This window comes from Macaca nemestrina, chromosome 4 (genome assembly GCF_043159975.1).
Source record: "Macaca nemestrina isolate mMacNem1 chromosome 4, mMacNem.hap1, whole genome shotgun sequence".
Classification (NCBI taxonomy): domain Eukaryota; kingdom Metazoa; phylum Chordata; class Mammalia; order Primates; family Cercopithecidae; genus Macaca; species Macaca nemestrina.
Window position 1 is genome coordinate 54601064 of NC_092128.1, and position 22661 is coordinate 54623724.

A 22661-nucleotide genomic window follows, 5' to 3' on the forward strand; every position below is an offset into this window, starting at 1 on the left:
GCAATCCCTGACAGAATGGATTACAGATATTACAACGTTGGAGGCGGTATGGACAGAGCTTCCTGAGGTCAAAATACCCCAGCTGATGTCAGTGTGTAAACCAAAGGCCTTGCACCAAAGTTATGAGGATAACTAAAATCTGTCCTGCAAGGAGAAGCTGGGGAAAACTACTTTGATTGGGTCACTTTTGCAGTAAAACATATATAACATAAAATATACCATTTTAATCATTAAGTATACAGTTCTGTGGCATTAAGTACTTTCACATTGTTGTGCAGCCATCACCACCATCCACCTCCAGAACTTTTTCATCTTCCACAACTGAAGCTCTATGGCCATTAAACACTGATTCCCCATTCTCCTTTCTCCCCAGCCCTTGGCAACCATCATTTTCCTTTCTGTCTCTATGAATTTGACTACTCATGGAACCTCATGTAATCGGAATCATACTATATTTGTCCTTTTGTAACTGGCTTCCTTCACTTAGCATGTTTTCAAGGTTATGGTTCATCCATGTTGTAGCATGTGTAAAAGTGTCCTTCTTTTTAAAGGCTAATATTCTATTGTATTTGCATACCATATATTGCTTATACATTCATCTATTGATGGATGCTTCAGTTAATTCCACCTTTTAGCTATTGTGGATAATGTGGCTATAAACATGGATGCTCAAGTCCCTACTTTCACTTCTTTTGGGCGTATACCCAGAAGTGTATTGCTGGAGTATCTGGTAATTCAATGTTTAATTACCTTGAGGAATTTCTTGAGGAATCACCATAACATTTTCCATAGTCTTTGCCCCATTTTACAGTTATACCAGCAATGCACAAATGTTCCAATTTCTACACATCCTTGCCAACACTTGTAATTTTTCCATTTTAAAAAATAATATCAATTCTACTGTATGTGAAGTGGTACCTTATTATGGTTTTGATTTGCATCTTCCTATTGACTAGTGTTGTTGAAAATCTTTTCACAAGCTTATTGGCCAATTTTATGTCTTTGGAGAAATATCTATTAAAGCTATTTGCCTATTTAAAATATCAGTTTTTTGATTAAGTTGTAGGAGTTCTTTATACATTCTGGATATTAATCTCTTATCAGATACAGTAATAAGCATTTACATTCCCTCCATGTCTTTTCATGGCCTGATAGCTCATTCCTTTTTAGTGCTGAATAATATCTCTTCATCCGGATGTACCATAATGTATTTTACCCATTCAACTACTAAAAGATAACTTGGTTCCTTTCAAGTTTTCCCAATTATGAATACAACTGCTGTAAACATCCATGTACAGGTTTTTGTGTGGACATACGTTTTCAACTCCTTTATCATATACATGACTTGGAAATATTTTTCCCATTCTGTGGGTAGACGTTTTACTTTGTTGACAGTGCCATTTGATGCACAAGAATTTTTAATTTTGATGAAGTCCAACTTACCTATTTTGTCTTTTATTGTCTATGCTTTTGATCCTTATAGGATTTTAAACTTTGAATTGACTGAAACCCAGAAAAGTCTAAGTCTACTTCTCCAAAGCTTAATGAACAGAAAGAGAAATGGTTAACTTTAATTGGTAAGTTTATGACTTTTTCTTGCTACTATGTGGAAATGGGAGATCTAAGGTAAGATATTATCAGGTATAGAAAATAAAAACTATTGTTTTGTTGTTCTTATATGTCTGAATTTAAATGTATACATTTTTGACTTTCGTGCAATAGGATGGCAGAAAATTCAAATGCAAAATGTAACAAAAGCTCCAGGAAAATTTTCATGGGAAGCTGCTCCACACTAAGGCCCTGCCTGAAATGAGGCCGGACTGCTGAGCACGTTCCTCTAGCATTTCAGAGAGAGTTATACACAAAGGTTGTGATATTGGAATAAGGATTTGGGACTTATTTAGGTTTGTTTTTCCTTCTAGTGAACATGAAAACCATCACTTTGGGAATAAGAAACCTGTAATACAACCATGGTAAAGATAATAATTTAAATTGAAAGTCATAAAAGACAAAACAGAATTTCAGAAGGAATCAATGTGCAGTCACATAAGTTACCATCCCCCCAGATCCCTTGGATACTAATCCATTACCTGGGTGTTCTCTCTGTTGCTGTTGCTCCGTGAGCACAAACGAAAGCATGAACAAGCTGGTTTTTCCTCTTATACTTAAGATAATAAATACTACATCAGCACTAGGGTAAAACTCAATTATAAAGAAAAGTTAGATGAAAAGCTCAAGTTAAAAACTTTGCTCTTCTTAAATCAAATATGGAACAACTGTTTGGATCTCCAAAGTATACCACTTCTTATTTTTTGAAAAGTCAAATGAATTATTATACTTATATTCTTTGACCTGATACACAGCAAATCTGACTTCCGTTCTATTGGCACTTCTAAAAAGACTATAAACTTCTTTTTGGCATGAAACATCACTCTATATTTATTTTAAAATCACGTGGTGTTAATACACTCATACAGCATATTGCTCAGTCCTTATTTATGGGTGCTGGTGACATATACATTATGTGATACTCCTTATATTCTTGCCAATTTAAAATAGATTGCAGGTTCTCATATAGATTCTTAATGCATTTGCATTGTTTAATAAATCTTTGCTCAGAAGTTATCTCTTATTAGTTGCTAATATTTCTTTTTGGAGAGGGTGTTTGCTATAGACTGAATCTTTGTGCTCTCCCCACAAATTCACATGTTGAAAGCTTAACCCCCAATGTTATGGTATTAAGAGATGTGGTCTTCGGTAGGTGTCTTCGGTAGGTCTTCGGCAGAGCCCTCATGAAAGGAACTAGCCCTTATTTATAATGAAATGGAGTGCCCAGAGTGCCTTTTAGGGATTCTGGAGAGCTCTCTCACTCCTTCCACCATGTAAGGACACAAGAAGGCAGTTGTCTATGAATTAAAAACCATGCCCTCACCAGACACTAAATCTGCCTGCACCTTGATCTTGAACTTCCCAAGCTCCAGAATTGTGAGAAAGCAACCTAGTCTGTGGGACTTTGTGGCTTATAAACAGAAGCCCCAGATGGACTAAGCAGCCCAAATGGACTAAGACATACCACAACATTTTGCATTTTTTTTTTTTTATAAAGCAACTCAAAATCCAACTCCGCAAACAAATTTCCAGTCTAGAGCTCTGCAGAAGACACCCCTTTTGCCAGGTGCTAAGAAATCCAATTTCTTTTATCTCTTCTGGCAAGACCTTCTACAATTTTTATTATTATTTTTTAGTTATTGCTGGGATTGGTTCTCTTCTTTAGTAATGGTCAGGCAGGCATTTATGCTTGCTTACATCTTCCCTTATAGCTAAGACTTTTCCTTCTCACCCACTTAGCTAAGTTAACCCATATTCTCAACATCCTTTATAAGGTGGACTTTGAAATTTTTACAAAGTAAACACACATATATCCAAGCATACACACACACACATACACACACACACCTAGTAACACTTTATAGTTTTCTGTTTCATTCTTTTAAACTTTCACCCCTTTGCTTATTTAAACTCCAATTTGCCAAATGCATATATTAGACACTGGTACTTTGCAATGCATATATTCTTATTTAATCCTCAAAACAATCTTGTAAATAGGAATTAATCCTAGTTTACAAACAAGAGATTTAAAACTCAGAATTGAGGCTGGGCGCCATGGCTCACACCTGTAGTCCCAGCACTCTGGGAGGCTGAGGTGGGCAGATCACGAGATCAGGAGTTTGAGACCAGCGTGGCCAATATGGTGAAACCCCATGTCTACTGAAAAATAAAAAAATTAGCTGGGTGTGGTGGCGTGTACCTGTAGTCCCAGCTACTGGGGAGGCTGAGGCAGGAGAATCGCTGGAACCCAGGAGGCAGAGGTTGCAATGAGCCAAGATCATGCCACTGCACTCCAGCCTGGGCAACACAGTGAGATGCCATCTCAAAAAACCAAACAACAATTGTGAAAATGGCCATACTGCTCAAGGTAATTTGTAGATTCAATGCCATCCCCATCAAGCTACCGACTTTCTTCACAGAATTGGAAAAAACTACTTTAAAGTTCGTATGGAACCAAAAAAGAGCCTGCATTGCCAAGTCAATCCTAAGCCAAAAGAACAAAGCTGGAGGCATCACGCTACCTGACTTCAAACTGTACCACAAGGCTACAGTAACCAAAACAGCATGGTTTAAGGTAACCAAAACAGCATGGTACTGGTACCAAAATAGAGATATAGACCAATGGAACAGAACAGAGGCCTCATAAATAATGCCACACATCTACAACCATCTGCTCTTTGACAAACCTGACAAAAACAAGAAATGGGGAAAGGATTCCCTATTTAATAAATGGTGCTGGGAAAACTGGATAGTCATATGTAGAAAGCTGAAACTGGATCCCTTCCTTACACCTTATACAAAAATTAACTCAAGATGGATTAGAGACTTAAATTTTAGACCTAAAACCATAAAAACCCTAGAAGAAAACCTAGGCAATACCATTCAGGACATAGGCATGGGCAAGGACTTCATGTCTAAAACACCAAAAGCAATGGCAACCAAAGCCAAAATTGACAAATGGGGTCTAATTAAACTAAATGGGATCTAATTAAACTAAAAAGCTTCTGTACAGCAAAAGAAACTACCGTCAGAGTGAACAGGCAACCTACAGAATGGCAGACAAATTTTGGAATCTACTCATCTGACAAAGGGCTAATATCCAGAATCTACAAGGAACTCAAACAAATTTACAAGAAAAAACAAACAACCCCATCAAAAAGTGGGCGAAAGATATGAACAGACATTTCTCAAAAGAAGACATCTATGCAGCCAACAGACATGTGAAAAAATGCTCACCATCACTGGCCATCAGAGAAATGCAAATCAAAACCACACTGAGAAACCACCTCACACCAGTTAGAATGGTGATCATTAAAAAGTCAGGAAAAGAACGGGTGCTAGAGAGGAAGTGGAGAAATAGGAACACTTTTACACTGTTGGTGGAACTGTAAACTAGTTCAACCATTGTGGAAGACAGTGTGGCAATTCCTCAAGGATCTAGAACTAGAAATACCATTTGACCCAGCCATCCCATTACTGGGTATATACCCAAAGGATTATAAGTCATGCTGCTATAAAGACACATGCACACGTATGTTTATTGTGGCACTATTCACAATAGCAAAGACTTGGAACCAATGCAAATGTCCATCAATGACAGACTGGATTAAGAAAATGTGGCACATATACACCATGGAATACTATGCAGCCATAAAAAAGGATGAGTTCATGTCCATTGTAGGGACATGGATGAAGCTGGAAACCATCATTCTCAGCAAACTATTGCAAGGACAAAAAAACCAAACACCGCATGTTCTCACCCATATGTGGGGATTGAACAATGAGAACACTTGGACACAGGAAGGGGAACATCACACACCAGGGCCTGTTGTGGGGTAGGGGGAGAGGGAGGGATAGCATTAGTAGATATACCTACCGTAAATGATGAGTTAATGGGTGCAGCACACCAACATGGCACATGTATACATGTGTAACAAACCTGCACGTTGTACACATGTACCCTAGAACTTAAAGAATAATTAAAAAAAAACAACAAACAACAACAACAACAACAACTCAGAATTCAAATAATCTGATAAAGGGTATGCACATTTAGAAAATGAGGTAGCAAGTATCTGAACCCAAGTCTGTTTTCTCTTTCTGCTACAGCTATTGCTTTGGTTCCTGACATTTGGTATAATTTCCAGGCCTTCTGCTTATTGCTTGTTGCCCTTGTTTATCTAAGCTAGGTACATGCTGTATTTAGCAAATGTATGCTTTTGCTTCTAGGTCCTGTGGGTAGGTGGTAATTTTCCTTTGGACACTTTCCCTTCCTCTTGTCACCCTATTTCATCTGCATGAACCTCACCCAGCAAAAATAATGTGTAAATCTTCCAGGTCTAAAACACACAGATGCAAAATCTTTGAGTTTTTTAGTCTCAACAGCTTCATGGCCCTTGTTTACAAATTAAGATATTTGTTCCTGTTCATCAGCATTTCTCACCAGCTACTTGTTTTTACCAGAATACTGAGGATCAAAAAAACTGGGAGACCCAACAGATAAGGTTATATACCCTCTTGATAAGAGTCTCATCTGCCTTCTTGCTTCTTTATTCCTTTGCATTTCTTATTGTAATCACTCACAGTTCTAATGAATAGGAGTGGCTCATCTGTGGCAATTATATTGAATTAATGTAGTTAACTCGTTTACTCATTTGAGTAAAAACTGGACAAATTGGCTGGGTGCATGGCTCATGCCTGTAATTGCAGCCCTTTGGGAGGCTGAAGTGAGGCCAGGAGTTCGAGGCTGCAGTGAACTATGATTGCACCACTGTACCCCAAACTGGGCAAAAGAGCAAGACCTGTCTCTAAAAAAATTAATTAAAAGAAAACTTGTGGAGCCCTAATTAGGAAAAGGAGTCAGACTGGCAGGACCAAGGGAAAGCAAAAAGAGCAAGCAGATAAGCTGTAAGTCTGCCTTTCTTCATGGTCCAGGACAAATAGCCCTCCTGCACAGATAACACACATAAATTCACAATCTTTCTGCGCCTACCTATCACCAGACACCTTCACGTTAGCTCACTGCAACCTTGACATTATCAGTACTGCATGTAGCCCTCTTCAGCATAAGTACCATTCTATAAAATCCCCAGCAAGCCGTTGTTTCTTTGCAGACAGAGCCTTCTTGCTGTGCTGCCAATTGTAATCTTGCAGTGTATTTTCATACCTTCTCTAATAAATCGGCTTTTCTTTACCTGCAACTTTCTTGATAAATTCTTTTATTGCCTGTATGATACTGGCCTTAGACAGTTGCCACTCACCTATGACAAACTTGACAAACTATTTTCTTTTCTGGGAGTGGTGATAGTGGTAGGCATCCATAAAACTCTGTATTTTTCATACTGTTTTGACATTGTGTCCACAAACCTTTGTTTATATTTCTGTCACTACCATTTCCATTCCCAGAGAAAGAATAAAAAAAAGATTTTCTAGGTTTTTAATTGATGAAGTGAGTTAACTATGCTAATTCAATGTAATTGCCGTAGTGCTTTCAATAATTGGTCTTTTTTGGGTATATGCAGGCTAAGACTGTTAAATCTGATTTTAAAGCTTCCTCATCTCAATAGGCCAGTGTTTCTCAACCTTTGTTTTTTCATTATTCTCCTCTAAAAGCATTCCTAATTGCCCCCCTAGGAAATTTTAGTACCAAAATATACTGTATATCTGGTAATATACTGTGACCCTTTGGTGAGTGATCGGAAACCACTGTAGATTGATATGTTCTGTATTGTGAATGCATGCATAGATAACCAAGGTAAATTCTATGCCACTTTGGTTAGATGGTGATAAATTCTAGAACACTTTTTCTGGCCCTTGCTCTTTCTGAACAGGGAAGGAGAGGCACACACTTCTTTTTCTCCTTTCATTTAAAGACCCTGTCAGCAGACCTAGCTTAGCAAACCCAGTTTATGCAGAATATAAATGTATTACTCTGTTCTGATGCTGCTATGAAGAAATACCTGACCCTGAGTAATTTATAAAGAAAAGAGGTTTAATTGACTCACAGTTCCTCATGTTTCGGGAGGCCTTAGGAAACTTACAATCACGGTGGGAGGCACCTGTTCTCAGGGCAGCAGGGGAAAGAATGAGTGCCGAGTGAAGGTGGAAGCCCCTTATAAAACCATCAGATCTTGCAAGAACTCACTATCATGAGAACAGCATGGGGGAAACTGCCTCCATGATTCAATTACCTCTCACTGGGTCCCTCCCATGACATGTAGGGATTATGGGATTAGAATTCAAGATGAGATTTGGGTGGGAACACAAACCAAAGCATATCATTCTGCCCTGGCCCCTCCCAATGATCCCAATGTGCCATCCTCACACAACCATGCCTTCCCAACAGTCCTCTAAAGTGTTAACTTATTCCAGCATTAACCCAAAAGTCCAAGTCCATAGTCTCATCTGGGACAAGGCAAGTCCCTTCTGCCTGTGAAATCAAAAGCAAGTTAGTTACTTCATAGATACAATGGGGGTACAGGCATTGGGTAAATATACCCATTGCAAAAGGGAGAAATTGGCCAAAACAAAGGGGCTACAGTCCCCATGCAAGTCAAAAATCCAGTGGGACAGCCAAATCTTAAAGCTCTGAATGATCTCCTTTTACTTCATGTCTCATATCCAGGTCACACTAATGCAACAGGTGGGCTCCCATGGCCTTGGGCAGCTCCAACTTTGTGGCTTTGCAGTGTATAGCCCCCATCCTGGCTACTTTCATGGGCTGGCATTGAGTATCTGTGGCTTTTCTAGTTGCACAGTGCTAGCTGTTAGTGGATCTACCATTCTGGGGTTTGCAGAATCGCAGCCCTCTTTCCACAGCTCCACTAGGCAGTGACCTAGTGGGGACTCTGTGTTGGGGCTCTAACCCCACATTTTCCTTCTGCACTTTCCTTCTCCATGAGAGCTCCACCCCTGCAGCAAACTTCTGCCTGGACATTCAGGCATTTTCATACATCCTCTGAAATCTAGGTACAGGTTCTCAAACCTCAGTTCTTGACTTCTGTGCACTGCAGGCCCAACACCATGTGTAAGCTGCCAAGGCTTGGGGCTTGCACCCTCCAAAACAATGGCCTGAGCTGTACGTTGGCCCTTTTTAGCCACAGCTGGGACACAGGGTACCACCCTTTGAAGCAATGGCCTGGAGTGTATGTTCACCCCTTTTAACCGTGGCTGGGATGCAAGGCACCGAGTCCTGAGACCGCACAAAGCAGCAAGGCCCTGGGCCCAGCCCATGAAACCATTATTTCCTCTTAGGCCTATTTCCTCTTGGGCCTGTGATGGGAGGGGCTACAGTGAAGATCTCTGACATGCCCTGGAGACATTTTCCCCATTATCTTGGTGATTAACATTTGGCTCTTTGTTACTTATGCAAATTTCTGCAGCAATCTTAAATTTCTTCTCAAAAAATGGGTTTTTTCTTTTCTATCACATCATCAGCCTGCAAATTTTCTGAACTTTTATGCTCTGCTTTCCTTTTAAACATAAGTTCCAACTCCAAACCATATCTTTGTGAATACATAAAACTGAATTCTTTTAAGTGCACCCAAGTCACATCTTCAATGCTTTGCTGCTTAGAAATTTCTTCTGCCAGATACCCTAAATCATCTTTCTCAACTTTAAAGTTCCACAGATCTCTAAGGCAGGGGAAAAATGCCACCAGTCTCTTTGCTAAAGTATAGCAAGAGCCACCTTTGTTCCAGTTCCCAACAAGTTCCTCATCTCATTCTGAAACCACATCAGCCTGACTTCATTGTCCATATCACTATCAGCATTTTGCTCAAAGCCATTCAACAGGTCTCTAGGAAGTTCCAAACTTTCCCACACTTTTCTATTTTCTCAGCCCTCCAAGTCTTTAAGAAGTTCCAAACTTTGCCACATTTTCCTGTCTTCTAAGCCCTCCAAACTGTTCCAACCTCTGCTGAGGTCACCCTTCAGTGAGGCATTCACGTGGGATAGAAATATCTTCAGTTTTTGACCACTCAGAGAGGTCCATCTACATTACCTCTTCTTGTCACCAATTTTCCAACTGTGCTTCTTCCGAGTCCCTGACCATCCAGACAAACCATTGGCTACAGCCCATGAATCAGTACATAATCATACATCTGGCCGTTTCTCCTTCCAAGCAAAATGCACGGCAGGTGCACTGCTTAAAGTTCTGCCCAATGGGAAAATTCCCCTTTGCCATTGTCCTTCAGGGATGTCCTAGACAGGGGTTGTAGTGCTTTATCTGTCCACTTTCCGGTTGTACCTGTATATTGTGCAGAGCCATCTATAAACCAAACCCTAGTCTTCTCTCCCTCTGTCAACTGATCATAGGGAACTCCCTATGAGGCCATTGGTGCAGGCTGGGGGAGAGAAGGCAATGTAGCAAGAGTAGGGACCATAGGCATTTGAGCTACTTCCTCATGTAACTCACTTGTGCCTTCTGGACCTGCTCAAGTCCAATCATGTTTGTACCACTTCCATTAGATGATGGAATGCTGCTGTGCACAACCTGCTTTATGGCTAGATGGCTCAGAAAGTACCTGGTTCATGATAGGCAGTTCAAGATGCATGGTGATTTGATGACCTATAGTCAAACATTCAGTTTCTATCAAAGCCCAGTAACAGGGCAAATGCTGTCTCTCAAAAGGAGTGTAGTTATCTGGAGAAGATGGTAGAACCTTGCTCCAAAATCCTAGAGGCCTCCACTGTGATTTGTCTACGGGGGCCTGCCAAAGGCTTTACACAACATCCCTATCTGCCACTGACACCTCAAGCACCCATTGGATCTGCTGGGTCATATGACCCAAGTGGCAGAGCAGCTTGTACAGCAGCCTGGACCTATCGCAGAGCCTTCTCCTATTCTGGACCCTACTCAAAACTGGCAGCCTTTTGGGTCACTCAATAAATGGATTGGAGTAACACACACAGATGAGGAATGTGTTGCCTCCAGAATCCAAATAGGCCCCTAGGCATTATGCCTCTTTCTTGGTTGTAGGAGGGACTAAATACAACAACTTATCCTTCACCTTAGAAGGAATACCTCTACAGGCCCCATGCCATGGGACCCCTAGAAGTTTCAATGAGGTAGAAGATCCCTGAATTTTAGTCAGATTTATTTCCCATCCCCTGGCATGCAAATGTCTCATCAGTAAGTCCAGTGTGTTTGCTACCTCTTGCTCACTGGATCCAGTCAGGATAATGTCATCAATGTAATGGACAAGTGTGATATCTTATGGAAGGGAAAAGTGATCAAGATCTCTGCAAATAAGATTATGACACAAAGCCGGAGAGATGATATACCCTTGAGGTAGGATAGTGAAGGTATATTGCTGGCCTTGCCAGCTGAAGGCAAATTGCTTCTGGTGGGCCTTATAAACAGGAATGGAGAAAAAGGCATTTGCCCAATCAATGGCTGCATACCAGGAACCAGGAGATGTGTTAATTTGTTTAAGCAATAAAACCACATCTGGTACAGCAGCTGCAACTGGAGCCACCACTTGGGTAAGCTTACAATAACCCACTGTCATTCTCCAAGATCTATCTGTCTTTTGCACAGGCCAAATAGGAGAGTTGAATGGGGATGTGTTGGGAATCACCACCCCTGCATCTTTCAAGTCCTTGATGGTGGCACTAATCTCTGCAATCCCTCCAGAGATGCAATATTGTTTTTGATTTACTATTTTTCTAGGTAGAGGCAGCTCTAATGGTGTCCATTTGGCCTTTTCCATCACAATAGCCCTCACCCTACCAGTCAGGCAGCCAATGTGGGGATTCTGCCAGCTGCTAAGTATGCCTGTGCCAATTATGCAGTCTGGCCCTGGGGAAATCACCACAGAATGAGTCCAGGGACCAACTGGACCCACTGTAAGTCAGACCTGAGCTAAAACTTCATTAATTACCTGACCTCCATAAACCTCTACTGTCACTGGAGGACCACAATGATGCTTTGGGTCCCCTGGAATCAATGTCAGCTCAGAGCCAGTGTCCAGTAGTCCCCAAAGTCTGATGATTTCCCTTTCCCCAATGCACAGTTACTCTGGTAAAAGGCTGGAGGTCTTGTTGGGGAAGGATGGGAGGAAGATTAACAGTATAAATTGTCGGTAGTGTAGTGTAGTGGGGTCCCTCCTTAAGGGGACCCAGTGTCCCTTTCATTCAAGGGGTTCTGGGTCTGTAAATTGGTTCAAGTCTGGAAATTGACTGAGGGGCTGTGGTTCTTTATTTTTATAATTTCAAATTAGTCTTTTGTCCACTTGACCTGGAATTTTTCTGCTTATACAAATTAAGTAAGAATGCAGTAAGCCTCACTTTTAGGAACACCATGATTAATTAACCAATGCCGGAGCTCTACAGGAGTCAGACTATTCTTTGCCTCTGTTGTCCATTATGATAACTACATCCACCTTGCCTTTGACAGTTGAGTGCCACCACTTGGCCACTGCCACCTCAGGATCCAATTATTCCCATTGCATTTAAATTTTCTAATTGTGTGAGTGCAGTTCCCACTCTAGTTCTGGAATACAGAGAACAGCAATCACAGAACTCTTCAAGGATGCAGGTACTCCCCTCACAAATCTATTTCACAAAGTATTAATCAAGGGTGTATCTTCTGGACCCTCCCAGCTGGGATGAGTAGGTCTAAAGTGACTAATCCACTCTAGCATTCCCATTTCCCTAAGCCTTTGGATCCCTTCCTCTACATTAAACCAAGGGAGATCAGGCGTTTCTAGCTCGTTCACAGTGGGTTTTGATCCATATTTCAGCCAACCAAGCAAATAAACTACTAGAACTTATTTTTTTTTTTTTAACTCCCTGAGTTGCAACATTAAATGCAGGATCCCTGCTTAATGGGGCCTTATCAATAAATTCAGTCTGATCCAATTTTATGCTCCTTCCACCATTATCCCACACCATTAATATCCATTTCCCTGCCTGTTCTCCAGATTTTTGCTTATATGAATTAGAAAACTCAAGGAATTCTTTTGGAATGTAGCACACCTTCTTGTGGGTCACACTCTGAACCACATCTCTAGGGGCCTGCAGGACTTGAGTCTAGGGGTGTTGGGGTGGGTCCTGAGGAGAATCAGCATTGTCTTGTGTGGCAACTGCCTCAGGGCAGGCCATCAGTGTTGTCTCAGGCAATGCTTGGGTAATCTCCTCAGACAAAGGTGGAAAGGCTGATGGCAGCATGGGTGGGGAAGGGATGTTGCCACCACAGGGGAGTGGGTAGGCTGTTTCCTCTGGCAAAAACGTCTCTTTAGAGTTTATAAGCTCAGTGTCCCCAGCTTCATCAAGGTCCTCCCACACGTCCCCATTCCAAGTTGCAGGGTCCCATTCTTTTCCAATAATGCCCCCACTTTAACAGTAGACACCTGGCAAGACTGAGCATGTACCTTTCATTGCAGGTCAGCCACTCTCATGATAAAAGCTTGTGTCTGATTTTCCGCAATTTCAGTCCTTTGTCTACAGGAGTTAAGACTTTCACTCAGGGCAATCTTAGAAGACTGGAGGCTCAGTATGTGCTTCTGGAGCTGGGAGTTAGAATCTCTGAGCTCATTCTTTTCTTTCGTCACTTTGTCCCATGGACTTAAGAACAACCAACCACCTTCATTATATTTCTTGGTTCTCCACATATGGTCAAAGGTATTATACACAGAGCCACTAAACTCCTTGCCTCTCATGAGTGGTGAATCAAATCAGGAATATCAAATGCATTTATTTTGCATAAATTTCTGAACAGTTCACACTAAGGACTATCAGTGTTCTCCATACTAATAGAAGTAGAGTCCTTAGTATTTTCTAATTCTTAATTACATGCATGGTCATTAGGAACTTAGCTCACAATTCAGGAGTGCAAGAGACCCAATTTTCTGTATTTTTCTATGATGTGACTAAATTTCTATTTCTACCACCCATTCTGCTGGAGGGTAGAAATTTAATATCAGGCAATACAAGATTCTCATTCCCCTTTTCTCTGGAGGTTTGTGTAAACTCTAGATAGGCTTACAGAGCTTCAGGTCCTCTGAGTTTCCTGTCAATACTGGTGTCTGTTGAGATGCTCTGGCTACCAGCTGCTGGTCCAGATAGGGCACTGTTATATTTTCTTTGTGTCCAAACTGTGATATTGTGAAATACATATTTGGCTTCCATCCCTCTTTTTTGGCTTAGGCTCCTAAAACCCATGTAATCTCCTGAGTGATGTGTTTTTTCTATGCTAATGAGATGACTGGTGGCTAGGGCCCCCCAAATAACTTCAGGGTAGGGGAGGGTCACTGGAAAGACCAAAGCATGATTAGAGAGTTGAGACTTTTGGCTCCAGCCCCCAGCCTCCAGAGGGGAGAGAGGTTGAAAGTTGAGCTTTTTATCAATGGCTAATGATTTAATCAATTCATGCCTATGTAATGAGGCCTCTGTAAAAACCCAAAAAGACTGAGTTCTGAAAGCTTCCAGATAGCTGAACATGTGAAGGCTCCTGGAGGGTGGTGCTCCCAGAGAGGACATGGAAGCTTTGCATCCCTTCTCCCATACCTTGCCCTATGCATCTCTTCCATCTTGCTATTCATCTGCATCTTTTATAATATCCTTTATAATAAGTAGGTAAATGTAAGTTAAGTGTTTCCCTGAGTTCTGTGAGCTGCCCAGCCAAGTAGTCAAACCTGAGAAGGGGTTTTGGGAACCCCTGATTTATAGCTTTATATGGTCTGGCTCTGTGTCCCCACCCGAATCTCCTCTTGAATTGTAATCCAAATTGCAATCCCCATGTGTTGGGGGAAGGACCTTGTGGGAGGTGATTAGAATATGGGGGCAGTTGCCCCATGCTGTTCTCATGATACTGAGTGAGTTCTCATGAGATCTGATGGTTTTATAACAGGCTTTTCCCTGCTTCACTCTGTACTTCTCTCTCCTGGTGACATGTGAAAAAGGACCTGTTTGCTTCCCCTTCTGCCATGGTTGTAAGTTTCCTGAGGCCTCCCCAGCCATGCGGAACTGTGAGTCAATTAAATCTCTTTCCTTTATAAATTACCCAGTCTCAGGTGTTTCTTCATAGCAGCAAGAAAATAAACTAATACATACCTGGTCAGTCAGAAGTACTGGTCTCAACCTGGGACTTGTGATTGGCATCTGAAATGGGGGGCAGTCTCGTGAGACTGAGCCCTCAACCTATGGGATCTGATGCTACCTCTAGGTAGAGAGCATCAGAATTGGGTTAAGTTAGAGGACACCCAGCAGGTTTCCACTGGAGAATTGCTTGGTGTGTGGGGACAACTCCACACACATCTGGTTTCAGAAGGGTTGTGCTGAGTGGTGAGTGAGAGTACAAAAAAACACTGGTTTTGTCCTATATCATCAGACAACCACAAAGCCCTTCACATCTGCCAGCTGTCTGTCCTTGGCTGTGCCACCCATGGTATGTGGAAATCATGCAGCTGCTCCCACACCTGCATTGCAGTGAATTCCACTTCTCTACCTCAATTAAGTATGATTTCACCTGTACTCCCCATGGTGGTGTAGGTGCCTTGGAGGCAGGCTGGGGTCAGTCTTGCCAGATACTCGGCTGTTTCTTTAGCTGGTGATGGGGCTGGACTAGCTTGAAGGAACAACCGCTCTTCAAGTGAGAGAACACCTACAACTTCACTAGGCAGGTCTGAGAACACTAGGTGTGTACCATGGTATCCGTGGTCTCAACACAACGTAAACATCCCTTGTTGAATGAACGGAATCTTAGAGGGAGAGGGTCCTGCAGCTCTGATGCTCAGCTGACCTCTTGGGCTACTGGTGCTTGGTTGTACCTTCTGGAGGCTTCCTGTAATGAGCACCTGTAGGAAAACCTCCTACATGCTCTTATACTCTGACTCTCAAATATCTGGTTCATTGAGTAAGACAAGAAAAATGCATTATGGAGGAGACCATGTGGAAGAGGGTGAAGAATTCCTGGGCTTGGGTCATGCTATTGCCTCCGAATGTGTGTGTGTGTGTGTGTATGTGTGTGTGTGTATGTATGTGTTTACACACACTTGGCTAGGCAAATGGGCAGGGCTGAACTGGTGCTATATAGATTTCTAAAATTCTGTATTTATTTATTTTTTCTCTTGAGACAGAGTCTCACTCTGTCGCCAGGCTGGAGTGCAGTGGCGGGATCTTGGCTCACTGCAACCTCCACCTTCCGGGCTCAAACAGTTCTCCTGCTTCAGCCTCCTGAGTAGCTGTGACTATAGGCATGCACCACCACGCCAAACTAATTTTTGTATTTTTAGTAGAGATGGGGTTTCACCATGTTGGCCAGGATGATCTCAATCTCTTGACCTCGTGATCTGCCCGCCTTGGCCTCCCAATATATTTAATTTTTTACTTAGTGTTAACAATAGTAAATACATGAATCTCTCTTTGAGAAGGAAAGACAACTTATTTCTCTTTTCAAAGTAACCACCAAGGCAGAATAATTTGAGATAATCAATTTGTATTTTGTTTTTACTGCCGTTAAAGAGATAGAATGAGAATGATTTTCTTTCTCCCTCAAAAGAGGGCAAGTGGTACCCTGGGTGGTGGAGATCAGGAGTATACTTACCCGCTGAGCAGAGTTTTCAAAATAGAATAAAGATTGTCTAAGTAGTGGGAAGCTAGCAAAGTCTCACCTGGGCATGCTTCTGCCCTGAGCTGGTCCTGGCAGGGAATGGCAGGGTAGAGTGTCTAGGGCTGCTTAGCTATGGGGGCCTGGGCTCCAGCCTCTGCAACTGACCTTTTTCAGGGTGCCAGGTGGGTTTTTGCCAGAGCACATCAGTGGCATCCAGAGGGACAGAAGATCAGAGCAGAAGTCAGCCAACCATATGGCCCACTGCCTGTTTGATACAGCCTGGGATTTTACAATTATAAATGATTGACAAGAAATTGGAAGAAGAATAATAGTAACACATGAAAATTATATGAAATTTAAATTTCAGTGTTCACAAATGAAGTTTTATTGGAACACAGCTATGCTCATTTTTTATGTATGCATTATCTATGGCTGGCTTCTACAATGTCAGAATTGAGCAGGTGCAACAGTCATCTACCAGTAGAGCCTGTAAAGCCTAAAATATTTACTAGCTGGCCCTTTACAGAGAAGGTTTACTGACTCCTTGGAGAAGGCTCAGATAACAAAACAGATAATACGACGCTGAATTAAGATTGTTGATTAGGACATTGGAGGTAGTGGTTGGGCCAGGGTTTGGGGCACCCATAATCCTCCCTCCTCATCCTCACTTGACAAGTTTCCTTAGGATATGAGGTTTCAGGGACCTGACTTAGAAAATCCCTGAACTAATCTAACCTCATTATATATATGAGGATCAGGTGACTCAGCTTGAATCTCACCTCAGGAAATAATTCTTTAACATGAATTAACTTTAGTACTACAACAATAAGGGAAATGAAAAGAAATTGATAGAAAGCAAAACTTAAACCCAGAGTTGTAAATTAACAAGCTTGGCACTAATGTATGTTCCAGAAACTAATTTTTAAAAGTAATCCTGGCATTTTCTTATAATAACATGGAGAAAGGAGAATTCAATTCTACCCCTAAATACAGAGATGCATTTTCACAAATATCAGTGAGAGAAGTGGTTCTCAATTGATAATGGCAACATATACCCAAACCAACTCCCCAGAATTGAGGAAGGGTTTAATTTGAATAAATGAAGAGAAATGTCAAATTCTTAGCAAATAAGATTAAATATTGTACAAATGTCAATTCTGACCACATCAAATTATAAGAATGTGGAATTTTGATTGTTGTTTTTGTTTTTGTAAATTGGTGATACTACTGATGTTCACTGAAAATGAAAGAATGCAAATTAAATAAGGAGCATTAAATTAAATAAGCAAATTAAATTAGTAGAAACTTAGAAAACACACACTCCTCCTGGAACCCACTTCCTGGAAGCTGACTTTATGTATTAGAGAAGAGTATTAAATATCCTTTGACCCAGTGATTTATTTTGGGGGAACCAATACTAAGAAATCATCAACCATGGCAAAAGACTTACAAGGAAGAATGTTCATCACTACATGATTTGAATAGTCAACAACATTAGAAACTGTATATCTTTTCAGTTAAGGATTGTTAAATTATGATAGAGTCACAAAATAGGAGTAATAGAGATTCATCACATTATCTTCACATTACACAATGTTGGCAAGTGTTCAGACAAGTAAAACAAACAAACAAACAAAAACAACAGGTTACAAGATTCACCAGCGGCCGGGCACGGTGGCTCATGCCTGTAATCCCAGCAATTTGGGAGGCTGAGATGGGTGGATCATCTGAGGTCAGGAGTTTGAGACCAGCCTGGCCAACATGGTGAAGCCTCGTCTCTACTAAAAATACAAAAATCAGCTGAGTGTGGTGGCACATAACTGTAATCCCAGCTATTCGGGAGGCTGAGGCAGGAGAATTGCTTGAACCCAGGAGGTGGAAGTTGCAGTGAGCCAAGATCATGGCACTGCACTCCAGCCTGGGTAACAGAGCAAGACTCCATATCAAGAAAAAAAAAAAAGTAATTAAAAAAAATTCACCAGTGTAATTCTACTTTTGCTTGAAATACAGCTGAAAAGAAATACCTAAATGCTAGCAGTGGCAGTTCGTGTTTTCTAACTTGTCTACAGCAAGTATGTATTGCTTTTATAGTCATATATAAATAAACACCATAAAAAGAAAATAATTCCACCTGAATTAAATATGGGCTTGAATTCAAATGGTTGCATATTAAAATTAATGTGAAAATACATGACACAATCAAATCCTAACAGTGTCTCAGCAGTTGAGAGGATAAAAATAAACTTGCAAGTACACATTGGAGCAGGGGAAGGGGCCCCATTTATCCAAAAAAAACTTGTTTTTCCAGCTGGTACAGTCCCATTCCAGGACCCTCTAAAGCCAGACCCACACCTTGGCCCTGCAGCACCAGTTGCCAGAGGTATCAAGGTTACCATTATTGCAGGAGTTGGGGGAAGGAGTAAGGAACAACATTTCATTGAGTGCTGTCAGGCACTATGTTGGGCACTTAGGTTCTCACATTTTCCCATTTGAGGTTAAGTGAGGCTTATAACTATGCTTTTCAAAATTTAACGTGTCTATGAGTCACCTGGGGATCTTAAAACGCAGATTGCGGTTCAGTGGGTCTGGGGTGGGGCCTGATACTCTGCATTTCTGACAAGCTCCCACGTGAAGCCTGGGATGACACCTTGAGGAACAAAGGCTTACAGAGCTACAGTCTTTTGTCCAAAGGCTCACAGCTTGTACAGAATGGGTGTGGGCCTGGGAGTCACTTTATACTTTTTTTTGACTATTGAAAATGAAGCAAAATGAGTTTGAAAAAGGGAGATGTAAAACATTAGCTCTCCCAGGATGCTTACATGAAGTATTTTCCATAACTAGTTAAGCTGGTAATAACAATGCTTGGTAATTATGTAGTTCATTATATTTTCAAGGCTTTTTTGGTAAGTATTAATTTGTTAATCTACAAATCTCTCCTGAAGAGATGTAATTATTATCATCTATGCACTTTGGCTTGGTTATTTGTACACAGTATCTCTAAATCTTTTACGATATGCTGATAGCAGAATCTGGCTTGAGATATTTGAGTATTATGCAAAAGTCACATGGACATGTATGAGAATCTAAACCAGTACCGCCTGTCTAGGATCTGGCCTATGTGTACCCCGGTGTTGTCCCTTTAAGGTTCGGAGAACGATATTTGTTGAAAGAATACTTGTGGGAACAAAGTCCTGTGCTACCTATGTGATTTAGGCCAGTTACCTAAACTCCCTAAGTCCCAATACCCTTCTTTGTAAAACAGGGGTAATAAGGCCCTAGGAGGATTAAATTTGATAATGTATTCTTCCTCTCTTTCTCCCTTCTTTCCTTTTTTTTTTTTTTATTTTGAGCCGGAGTCTTGCTCTGTCGCCAGGCTGGAGTGCAGTGGCGCGATCTGGGCTCACTGCAACCTCCGCCTCCTGGGTTCAAGTGATTCTCCTGCCTCAGCCTCCTGAGTAGCTGGACTACAGGCTCATGCCACCATGCCTGGCTTATTTTGTATTTTTAGTAGAGACGGGGTTTGATCATCTTGGCCAGAATGGTCTCGATCTCCTGACCTCATGATCTACCCACCTCAGCCTCCCAAAGTGCTAGGATTACAGGTGTGGGCCACCATGCCCGGCCCCTTCCCTTCAATAAATAATTTTTAAACACATGCCTAGTGCCGAGGATTATTCTAGAGGTTGCCTAAGGATGCAGCAGTAAATAAGTCAGATAAAATCCCTGTCCTCATGTGCCTTACGTTTTACAAGGGGAGATAGACAGTAAACAGGGCAGATCCCATCCTTCCCCAACAAGAACAAAAAAATAAAATAAAATAAAATAAAATAAAATAAGAAAAGAAGAAAAGAAAGACAAAAAACCAAAAGATATGTTAAGCATGTAGCACAATCCCTTATACTTAATAACTGCTTAATAAATAAAATAGTAACACACAAGGAAAAAGTTATATCTCATTTAACACAATCTGTTCAAATATATATTTACTTCTCTCTATGAAATAGGAATATTTTATAAACTTAGGCTGCTTTAGGTTTGATGGAGACTGTAGTTCTGTAATCAGTAGCTCAGTCATTTAATAAACATTTCACACCAGGCTAATTTTTCCTCCTTTAGATGTTTCCTTTCCAGTGTTTTCATCCTTAAGTAGGATTCCCCTATCTAGGCAACCCCATGCCTCCCTTCTTTTCTTCTTCTTTCACCTCCATCAAGTTTGTTTGTTTGTTTTGTCTTGATTCTTTCAAACAATGATCTCTTAGACATGGCAGCATCTCATATTAAATCGACCCTGCCAATGTGTAACTTTGTAATGTAAATACTCTTTCCTGTATAACCATGACACAAAACCTCCAAAAGGCTTTCAGGATCCGCTTTCCTGGGAGGAACTGAGAAGCGTAAGGTCCTACAAGGGGAGATGTTTCTATGGCCCTCGAGGGATAACGGGTATGATGAGAACTAGGAAATGGTAGAGCTTGGTAGGGAGATATTTTGGGCAGTAGAAGTTACCACCAGAGCATTTGCTCATGTCACTCATGCAATCCTGGGCATAAATAATGAATTCTCTGTGCTGGCACGTTTCCTGCAGCCTAGAGGGCTGACAAAGCCTGTTACAGGGAGCGCAGTGACATCCAAATAGAGAAAATGTGTTTTAGTTTGGAGGCCAATCAGGAAATTACTCTTGCTGGCAAAGGAGTGGGATACAATTTCTCCCATCTTCTCAGCATAGGGAGGTGCCCTGCCGAGGAGGGGAGGCAGGCTGATTGAGGGGCCATATCACCACACGGACAGAAACACAGCCATCTTTGGGCGAGCAGCTGGCGCTAACTGTCCTTCACATTCAGCTCATTGCATTCCTTCCTCTTTGCAACTCTGAAGAAGAGCCTGCTTTGAACATGTTAGGTTTGAGAAGCTGATTAATCAGCTCAGTGCAGATGTTGAGCAGGTTGCTGGATATGCAAGTCTGAAGATCAGGGAGAGGCCTCAGCGAGAGATAAAAATTTGAACCTTGTTGAATTGCATGAGATCACTCAGGGAGACAATGTAGTTAGGGAAAAGCAGAGGGGCAAGGAGTTATTTCAAATAGAATGGAGGCAGAGCATCCACTATTATGCATGTCGTTCCCTTCCCTTCAGAGTGGAGAGACCACCTGAGTTTTCTTTGATATCTTATTTTACAATGAACCTTGTAGAAATCTTGGAAAACAGAGGGCAGCATGCATTTTTTGACTTTTGATCTCACAAAGGTGTATTCTCAGTGGGAAAGAAGTGTCAGGCACAAAATTACAATTATGGTCTAACAAAACTCCAAGAAAAGAGGGGAAAAAGTATGTCTAAAATCTGTCATTTGGCTTCAAATCTCAGAATGTAAGTTCTATTCGGGTTCTAACTGTGGCTTTGCCTCCTTCCATTTGACTACAGTGTAATGAAATAAACATAGACCAATCAAGCCAGTTAACAACTGAAAGCATTCCACACATGTTTTCATGTAAAGTATGTATACACATTCCTTGATACAGCCTTTGAGAGGCAGAGTCTAACTCCCTACCTCTTGAATATGGGCTGGACTTAGTGACTCTCTTCTAATAAACAGAACAAGGTCAAAGTATGGGTGTTTTATGACGAGATTGAGTCATAAAAGACCTTGAGGCTTCAGACTTTTCTTTTGGATTATGAATACTGGGGGAACCCAACTGCCATGTAGGAAGCCAAGCAGCCATGTGGAGAGAGCCACAAGTTGAGGTCTCTGTTTCTGTCAACAACCAGTAAGGAGCTGAGGCTTCTTGCCAACAGCCATATTGGAAGTGGATTCTCCACTTACAGGCTCAGATGACTGCAGCCCTGGCTGGCAGCTTGACTGCAATCTCATGGGAGACCTTGAGTTAGAACTACCAGCTTAGCTGCTCCAGCATTCCTCACCTTTAGAAATTATGTAACTAATGTTTTAAGTTGCGAAGTTTTGGATTAATTTGTCACATAGCAATAAATAACTAATAAAATGCACAATTAAGAGGTATAATAATTTGAAAGATATTCATTTTTACTTTTTGCTCATAAGTTTTAGAAAACTTATTTAGATTTTAATTTCATTTTCCAGGAAACTCCTCAGATGAATGTGAACAAAATGAAAAAGAATTTCATGTTGTTTTTAAAAAGCAAGAAACAAATAAAACCTATGGCCACACTAATGTTAGTGTTCAAATGCAGAGTTAATTGCAATGTAATGAAAGCTCAATTGCAATTTTTTATTATGGCTAATTTTTTATTATGGCTATATAATTATATTTAAATACTTTTGCCATTATTTAATTATTTTAAAAACATTATTCTGCCATCAGAGTATAACAGTTACATTACCTTAAGTGCTATAAAATTAATAATCCTGGTTAAAAAGAATTAAGAATTGTGTCTCTTCTTATAGTAAAGAAAAGGTAGTAGGTTCTTTCTGAAGCTTTTAAACATACCAAGTTTGGCCAGGAAAAAAAACAGCTTTTTAAAACATC

General features: G+C 41.0%; 1 protein-coding gene across 3 annotated transcripts in view; it reads right to left on the reverse strand.

The window, feature by feature from the left end:
• The window catches only part of LOC105475341 (LHFPL tetraspan subfamily member 3), a 571391-nt gene that overhangs the window by 195357 nt on the left and 353373 nt on the right, over positions 1–22661 (reverse strand). The window lies entirely within an intron of this gene.